The following is a 9,873-nucleotide window of genomic DNA, read 5'->3' on the forward strand; positions in this document are numbered from 1 at the left end:
CTAGGCAGCCAGAGGTCCTAGAGGTCCATGATGTGAAGGGATTCATGAAAAAAAAAATCTAGGAATCTAGAGGCACAGTGTCTTATGGTGAGGAGCCCAGGGAAACTGTCTTAAATATGTGTTAGGATGTGATGGACTTGTGTTGTAGAAACATAGATTTGTTTCTGTACCGAGATTTGGCAAGAGCCTGTGTATTCCTTTCTAATAGCATGATTATTATTGTGTGTGTGCATATGTACTTGTGTCTGTGCAAGTGCGCATGGCATGGTGCACATGTGGAGGTCAGAGACAACTTCCTGCAGTCAGTTCTCTCCTTGTACTTCACAAAAGTTCCAGGGACCAAACTCAGGTCGCCAGTCTTCTAGGGATAAGGGAGATTTCCAACCAGCTTTCCCCCATCTATGCATTTTTTGTTTTGTTTTGTTTTTTGTTTTTTGTTTTTTGTTTTTGTTTTTGTCTCAGGAGTGTAGTTTTTCTATAAAGGCACTAGGACAGTCTTCATCTTTTGAGGATGACCTGATGGTATTTCCTGTATCTTAATCTATTTCTGGGGCTCTAACAAAATATCAAAGGTAGAATAGATGGCAGAGAATAAAGTTTTTTTTTTAAATTTAGATTTCTGGGGGCTACAGGTGCATGATTCTGGAATCTGCTTGGAATTTGATTAGGTCTGAGTGGCAGATGGTGTTGCATCCTGGGATAGTGGGTAGCTGAGAACATGGGGAGGTCACACAATACCCGAGGTAAAATTGTTTTATAACAGCACATTCTAGCAATAACTGTTGATGATCCATCAGGTTCTAGAGTCCTAGTTTGCTCTGTGAGACCTAATCCAGCCAAGGGAAAGATCTGAATTCCTCTATCAGGATGGAATTGCCACAACCTAATGACTCTTTAAATGCCCAACCACCTCTCAGCAGTTAAATTAGAAATCAGATTTCCATTTGATCTTAGGTGGGTTAAAACCATACCTGTGAACATGAAGGAGCAGATTCTGTGTCCCTCTCAGGCTTCACTATGGCAGAGGAAATGTCACAGCCAGGCTATGTCTTCCTGTTAGGTGAGAGGTGGGCACATACAAAGAAAAAGAAACAGAAAAGAAAGAAATTGAGAAAGACTTTTTTGTCATCATCATCATCAAAAAACCAAAAACAAATACCAACACCTTTTTCTTCTAGAAAATCTAGTACCCATCAATTAATTAATCTTCCCAAAATTTCTATATCCTAATGTCATCTAATCTAGGTCTTTCTACTAATTCTTTATGGTTTTTAAAACTTTGGATATTTGGATAAGTATGGTTATACTTATAGTGTTTACAGTTTCACATATTTGCATTTTTCCTTCACATTTTCAGTACTTTTTCCTACATCACCACAGGCTCTTGCAGAGTATATTGAATACATTTGTAATATCACATAGAAAATAGTTGGAACAAATTATTGACTCCCAAAATGCTAGATACTTTCTTGCAATATTTATTTTCAGCTGTGGTCCTTTGAATGAGGAATGACCCCCACACACTCAGCTATTTGAACTCTGGGTCTCTTGCATGTGGGCCTGTTTGGAAAAACAGAAGCTTTAGAAGGTCAGCCTTGTTGCAAGAAGTACATTATTGGGGGTAGGCTTTTATAGCCTCCTACTTTCTGTTCCCTCACTCTCTGCTTTAGGTAGGGTGTGCGTGAAATTTGATCAGACAACTTTGGGCTCCCAACATCATGCCATGCTTCCTCTGCCATGATGAGGTTCTAGCCCTCTGGATCCAGAAGCCAAAATAAACTATTTTTTGGTCTTGTTTTGTTTTTGCTTTTTGCTTCCATCATGGTAAGCAATCACAGCAACAGAAAAGCAACCAATACATCATCTTTCTTTAATAAATATCACTATGTTGAAAAAACTTTGGAGAACAGTACTTACTTTGTTTTTAAAGTTTTGTTGTTGTTAATGACTGGTACTCATAACAAAAGTCATCATGTGAGTATCTGTTCAGGGATTTTTCTTAAGTGTTTGTAGGTTTAAAAAAAAAGTGTTTGTAGGTATTCTTTCTTTTCTCTTACTGGTAAGAATTCCTTCTCTTTCATGATCTTCACAATGGTTTGTTAGCCTCTCTGAGTCATACAGAACTAGCGCCTTCCTTATTTGGTTGTGCTCGGAATTTCACTTAGGCATGGGTCAGAGATCCATTTTGAGGTGACATTAGCTACTTTTGTATTGCTGTGATAAAACATCATGACTATAGCAGTTTATAGAAGAAGGGGTTTTTTAGGCTTATGGATCTGAGAGTGAGTTTGAAATGCTGCAAATCATTTCTAAGCCTGATGCCAATGATTTACTTCCTCCAAGAAGGCCAGATCCCGAAAACCTACCCAAAATGCACCACCAACTGGGGAGTCAAGTATCCAAATGCCTGAGACCATGAGAGACATCTTCAAACCACCACAGTGACTTACCTCGAATCACTCCCCTAGAATAGCTGTCCCTGTCCTCGTTTCATGTCTGTTGCTGTGATGAAGCAGACAGACAAAGCACAGCGTAGAGAGTACAGTTTCACTCTACCTCACAGTTCTATATTATAGTCAATCTCCAAAGGAAAGTCAAGGCAGGAACTTGAAACAACTTGTCACATCCACAGTCAAGAGCAAAGGAAATGGAATGCATGTACGCATTCTTGACCACCTTAATTTTTTCCCTCTTATGTAGTTCAGAGCCCAGCCCATGAAATGGTTCCATCCAAATTCAGGGTGGGTCTTCCCACTTCACTTAACTCAAAAAATAACAACTCCTCCCAAGCATATTCCACACGCCAACCTGGTCTAAGTAATTCTTCATTGAAACACCCTTCCTAGGTGACTATACACAGTGGATCCCAACCTTCCTAAGGCTGTGACCAATTAATACAGCTCCTCATCTTGTGGTGACTCCCAACTATAAAATTACTTTTGCTTCTACTTCATGATTGTAATTTTGCTACCATTATGAATCATTATTTAAATATCAAGCCAAAAGGCTTGAGACCTACAAGTTAAACGTGATTGCTCTACATTATATCAAGTTGACATTTGAGAGTGACTTTCAGAGGCTTTATCACTCCCCTAGACTCAGTCTGTCAGTTACTTGGTTCTAATGTCCCCTCTGGAACCACACTTTGCAGCCCACACCATGGTTAGAGTTGTATAACAAACAGGGAAGCTATTTCTTTGTGCTTGAACTCTAAACTGGAAGGTAGGCAGACTGTCATCGTCCTCATCAGTCCTGAGAGGCCACCCCTGGTCAGGGCTCAGAAAACATCTGTTCACTAAATGAATGAAAGAACAGCTGAATACTCTCCCAGGTATCTTTTAAACATGAGTCTCTAGAGGGGCAAAAAATATAAATAACTAGTTATCTTTATATAGAGCAACATTTACATGCATTCATAATCTAGACCAGCTTTACAGACAATATGCATAGAGGGTTTATTAACAGCCAAGCACTGGGTTAAGCTTTATCCACACTTTGTCTTGACTACACAGGTCTTATGAGATGGATTCAACCACATCCCCACTTCCTCTTATATTCTTAGATGAAGGACTAGGGTCTCGGGGATGTTGTATAAGTTGTGTACAGTTACACAAATGCTAAGAGATAGGGCTAGGATGAGCTTTGTCTGACTTGAATTTTTCAGCCACTCTTTAGACTGCTACAAAAAAGCTACCAGACAACGACATCCTTACAGTCTACAAAAACCTGTTTCTTAACTTTTCTAGAGGCCAGATGTCTGAGATCAAGGGCATGCCAGTTGGGTTCTGGTTAGGGACTCTGCTAAATGTGAGGTGATTTCTTATGAGGTGTGTCCTCATAAGATGGGGAAAAATGAGAGAACTTTGTGGTGTGTATTTTATAACGGCACAAGCTTCATTCAGAAAGTTAGTACCCAAAGCTGCCAGCTCTTGCTACCACCATACTATGCATCAAGAAAAATGCATAAAGAAACTGTGGTACATCTACACAATGGAATACTACTCAGCCATTAAAAACAAGGAAATCATGGAATTTGCAGGCAAATGGATAGAAGTAGAAAAGATCATCCTGAGTGAGGTAACCCAGACCCAGAAAGACACACATGGTATGTACTCACTTATAAGGGGATATTAGCCATATAATACAGGCTAACTACGCTACAGTTCACAGATTCAAAGAAGCTAAGTAACAAGAGGGGCCCAAGGAAGGATGCTTGAATCTCACTGAGAAGGGGAAATAGGATAGATATTGGAGGTGGATGCAGGGAGGGACCTGGGTGGGAGAGGGTGTGTGGAGGAAAATGAGGGTGGAGAACAGGTGTGGGGAGAGTGGGCTGGGAGATATGTCAGCAAGCACTCCACTGCAGTAACTCCTGGGATGTTCTGTCTTAACCCCATAGTAGTACATCTTTGTTGATAACTTCTTACTCAGCAGACGTGGGTCTCTGTCTCTTTAGCCTTAGGGAGCAAGATTGTTTCCCCCCCCATGTGTGAAGACTTGCCTTCTTTCTAAATAATCACCCAAGATTTAGTTACCCCCAATTTTACTATTCTACTTGAGATTTTAACACAGGTGTCCTGAATCTTGTTTGATGTTTCACGTGGCTAGATTACCTAACTTATGGTGAGTTAAGTGTGAGCAGCATATGTCCCTATCTAAAAGTTTAATATAATTATGTATTTACATAGGGGTGGATTCTACATAGGTATTTACCTATATCTATTTCTATATCATCTATATCTATGTGTCTCTATTTCTCTCTCTCTCTATGATCTATATCACCTATGTATCTATCTATCTATCTATCTATCTATCTATCTATCTATCTATTACCTATCAACATCTAAGCTGTTTCTATCTGGAAGGGTGCACAGCAGGGAACAAATGAGAAAACATGACAACAAGGTGCTATGATTTATTCCCTTGGGAGATGCGGCAGAGTATAATGTTTACATCCATGGGCTTTTAAAGGGTAACTCCTTTGGCTATGATCTCAGTTCCACCACTTAATATAATTCTGTGAGCTTGGACAGCCACACACATTGTACGTCAGCTGATAGGATTCTTGGACTAAGTGAGCTGTAGACATCAGACATTGGGTACCACGCTGTTGGCCATCTCCTTTCAGCCTAGGGAGCCTACCATCTCCTGATGTTCCTAACACCTACTGAACACTTCCCTGTGCTCTCACAGTTGTGAGCACATGTATCTACTGAATCTTCACAGCTGCTCTTCAAAGTGTTTCCATTATCATCTCTACTTTACAGATAAAAAAAGACCTAGAGAACTTCTCTCCGTCAAGCTCCTGCACCTTATAGGGAGTATGGAGGAGTAAGTGGTCCAGCTGCAGAGGTTGTAGCCCTAACCATGCTCCTCTCCTGCCCCATATTTACAAGCCCATCTTTAGGCAGCTTTGTACATGAACAACTCACTTCCTATTCCGCCACTGAGTGAACTGCCCTTGCCTATGTACTCGTATCTCTTGGACAGGCTCTGCCGTCCTTGCCGCCCTTCCTCCCTCAGGTTATTAAAATGTGAGCGGGCTCGTGGTGATTGATGGCAGAGATGCTGCTTCTCCTGGCTCATGGTAAATATTTACTTTTGGTTACATGGGAACAATGAAGATTCATATTGGAGATGGATGTTGAATGTGAATACAATATTATGCTTGTCTGACTCCTTTGAACACCTACTGCTCATTTCTTCATACTGGGGCTGGAAGGAGGCGCTGGGAAGCGAATTGCTTGACTTTCCAAAGGGCGCTCAGGGGGTTTACTTGCTAGCTAGATTTCTTTCTTTCTTTCTTTCTTTTTCTTACCAGAAGGCTGGGCTGGAAATCTGAATGTCTCTCAATAACTTCAGTTCCACTCAAAAGCTGTCAAGTCACATACATATCAATGATCACATTGTTTACCTGGTGTTATCCCTTAAATTGATTCACTTTTTAATTTACCCTTTCTCTGAACATCCATGCCCCACCCTATGCCATGTGTGTGATACAGCAATTTCATACACTCTCTCTCTGTGTGTGTGTATGTGTTATATAACTCTTAAACTGAAAATCATCACTCTTTGTGTCTTTGTGACTATGTCTAAGTGGGACTAGGTGACAGGTGACTTGTGGACCTCTCCCAGCCTGGCTGCCTCCTTGCTCTGAGACCCCATGTGGGTGACAACTCTTTTCTGTGTCCCCATCAACCTAGTGAGGCAGGCTCTAAAACCTCTTTTCACTCGTTGTTTTCTCTTTCCGACTTAAAGAAATGTTTATAAGAGAAGAGAGCTCATATAGGCAGACAGGTTCATCTAAATTTTTTTTTCTCACTTACATAATAGTGGTTTCCAATCTTTGCTTGGAAATAGCTTGGTGGTTCTTGTCATTCAACTGTTACTGCTACTCAGAGAAATGCGTGTGATACGAAGCACCTGAAAGGCTCTGTAATGTAGTTAGACCAGAGTCTGAGGTCTGAGGTAGAAGGAGGAGAGGAAAGATGCTGAGCTGCAGAGAGCTGTGGAGTTGTCACCTGCATCCCCAGGCTTTGGCTGATGGGTGTCTGTGGTGCTGTCTCCCCACCCACTCTCAAGGTTTTAGACTCTCTTCTCATCATTTCCTTTCCCTTTATTTCTTCACTAATATGCCCTTGTTTATCATGAACTTGAGAATACGCATTTATTCCCACAGACTCAAGTCCTAAGGTGTATGTTCTTTCCTGTTGATTTTCTTTTTAAAAATACAATTTATTTTGTGAGAAATGCCATCAAGGGCAGCAGCAGCAGCAGCAGCAGCAGCATACTGTGGGCTAACCTGAGACATAACTTTGGTAAAGGGAAAACTATTTTTGACTAGAGGGAGTACTGGTTTTGATCCCTGGGTGCTACTCTGCTCTTCCCCCTTTGCCTTTCACCTTGTCTCTGTTCTGTCTCTCTCCTGGGATGGAGCCTCTGCCTCTGGAGCAAGTTGGCATTTTCTCTGTCTTGCACATCAGTTGAAGGGGCTTTGAAATTAACTCATGAGTACCCTGAACACTGGGCTCTGAACTTCACAAAGCAAAGCGACTGTTTCCACTTACTCCACATACACAGTTCAGATCGGAGTGGGGATGGAGTTAGAATATTCATCCTAACATCTGCTCCTGCCTTGAGAATACTGTAGACCTCTCTCTCTCTCTCTCTCTCTCTCTCTCTCTCTCTCTCTCTCTCTCTCTCTCTCTCTCTCTCTCTCTCTCTCCACAGTTGAGTGGAAAGTGGGGTCTAACTTTCACATGAACTCTGGTGCCCCATATTTGACCACGTCCCCTGGATGGGGAAGCCTGGTGGCACTCAGAGGAAGGATAGCAGGCTACCAAGAAGAGACTTGATACCCTATGAGCATATAAAGGGGAAGGAGGTCCCCCGTCAGTCACAGTCATAGGGGAGGGGAGTAAAGGGAAAATGGGAGGGAGGGAGGAATGGGACAATACAAGGAATGGGATAACCATTGAGATGTAATATGAATAAATTAATAAAATCTATTTTAAAAAATATATGTATATATACGTGTGTGTGTCTGTGTGTGTGTGTGTGTGTGTGTGTGTGTGTGTGTGTGTGTGTGTGTGTGCGCGCGTGCACGTACCTGTATGTGGTCAGTCTCCATTTTTGTTATTCAGGATGCCATTTGCTTGTTTTTTTGAGATAGGCTCTCTCACTTTTATCCAGAAGCCACCAGCTGGCCTGAGTTGACTGGGCACCAAGTCTTTTGCTCTGCCTTCCTCTGCCTCCCCAGTGAAGGGGGAATTACAAGTGTATATACTATGCCCAGATTTTTATACAGGTTCTAGGAATAGAACACTGATCCTTGTTTTGCATTGCAGGCACTTTTCTAGGTGAGTCACTTCCCTAGGCCTGGGCTACTCTTTAATAAACAAATTTGTTACTGGGTCTTTCCCTGGCAATCATTCTGGCATGGGTGCTTAGCTGAGTCTTTTTTTCTTCATGGGGGCTTCCTGGTATTTGAAGTGCTGTTGAGGCTGGGACTCTTTCTCCACAGCTTTCCCACTCTTTATTTCTCGGGCTTACCTTGGGCCAGCCCTGTTCTGAGCCGTCCATTAAGGAGCCTGTTTCATCCTAACAGCCCACAGGTCCTGGAGTTGTCACCCTCATTTTACAAATAGGAATCTGAGCTGCAAAGAGGTTAATTAACTTGCTGAAGTGACGGAGCTGGGCTTCAAACTTGGGAAGCCTTTGACACTGGACCCACCTTGTCCTCCACCTTCTAGATTCTGCCCCACAGCAGATGTCTCCAAATACATATTTATTAGAACTTCTTAGGATGATTCTGAAAATATCCAAATTTCCAAAGTGAGCAAAGACTGGTGTTTGTGAAAGCCTTAAAGAGGAAGAGGAGAGTAAATTTGCTTTTGAACTGAGGAGTCTTGAACTTTAGTGTGCATGTGATTTTGCCAGGGTGATTGTTGGCCCATATTCCTTGTACTGATTTGGCCCTCTTACATTAGTCTCTAGTGCTTGGGATTCTGACTTGTGGACTGCAATCCAAGTGTCAGGAGAGCAGTTACTGGTGTGTGTATGTGTGTGCGTGTGCGTGTGTGTGTGTGTGTGTGGAAACACTTTGAAGAGCATATGTTTGCTTCTCTTCATTCATAAAATTTCTCAGAAAAAGGTGCAGAAATAAACATATCCCATCATGTTCCAAATTTTTAAGAAAAATATGAACTACACTGGAAGAACATATCTATGTAAATATTAATAACTTGCATGCTGTCCAGAAGGTCCTAAAGCCATCCAGGTAAACCCTGCACCCCATCCCAATATGACAAAGACATTCTTGAAACATCCTGCCATGTCCCTAGGCGCAAAATATGGCATTATGTGCAATTTACTGACAACAAATTAGCTTAGATTTATTGCGGATTGTTGATTTCAGCATTCCGAGGCTAATGAGGATGGTCCCTTCACTCAGCACTTGGGCAGCGAGGAGAGTAATGAGATTGTCCTAAGACACAAGCCATTCAATTAAGACAAACAGATGCCCATACACGCCGACTGTCTTCTGATTTTTGCTCCTCGCCTCTTCTCCTTTTCTCATTCAACAGATTCTCATTTTAAACATCTATTTGATTATTTATTTACTTATCTACGTCTCTGTGTGCATGCATGTGGGTACACAAATGTGACCTTGCATCTGTCTGTAGGTCAGAGAACAACCTCTAGGAATCGGTTCTCTCCTTCCACCGTGTGGGTTTTGGAGATGGAACTCAGGCCGTCAAGATTGGCAGCAAGCACCTGTACCTACTGAGCGACTTTGCTGGTCCCTTTCCAAGATACTGTAATTTCTCAGTGGATTTTCACTTTTTAAATATGAGTATGTGATTAAGCTGATTCCAGGAAGTGCTGCTCTAAACCATAGTTAATTTCCTCCCAGATTCTGATGTAGAAAAATGGTGCTAATCTGTGCTCACTCTGGGGGTGGGGCAAGTAAATGCTGGATTACTAGCAGAGAGACAATGAAAACGCCATGACATTTCCAGATGTTGGATATGGGTAGACTTTAGTGTTTCTGAGGCTGGGATTAAGTGATTTCAAACAGTGGTTTCTCTTTGAAATCAAGATATTTTGTGCCTTAAAAAAAATGAGTTGTAGGCAGAACAGGGTTCTGGTGACCCTATCCCTGTTTGCTCTTTAGTCTTTTCACCTACTCACCACCGTACCCAGCAGGCCTGCCAACTCCTGTGCCAGGACAGTGCTGCCACCGACACCATGCCCTACCTATACCTAGCACTGACCCCAGAGCAAAAGAAAGAGATGTCTGATATCGTTCATTGAATTGTGGTTCTGGACCAGGACCTCCTGGCTGCCGATGAGTCTACTGGAAGCATGGCC

This window comes from Acomys minous (assembly GCF_964271855.1).
Source record: "Acomys minous genome assembly, chromosome: 16".
NCBI classification, from domain to species: domain Eukaryota; kingdom Metazoa; phylum Chordata; class Mammalia; order Rodentia; family Muridae; genus Acomys; species Acomys minous.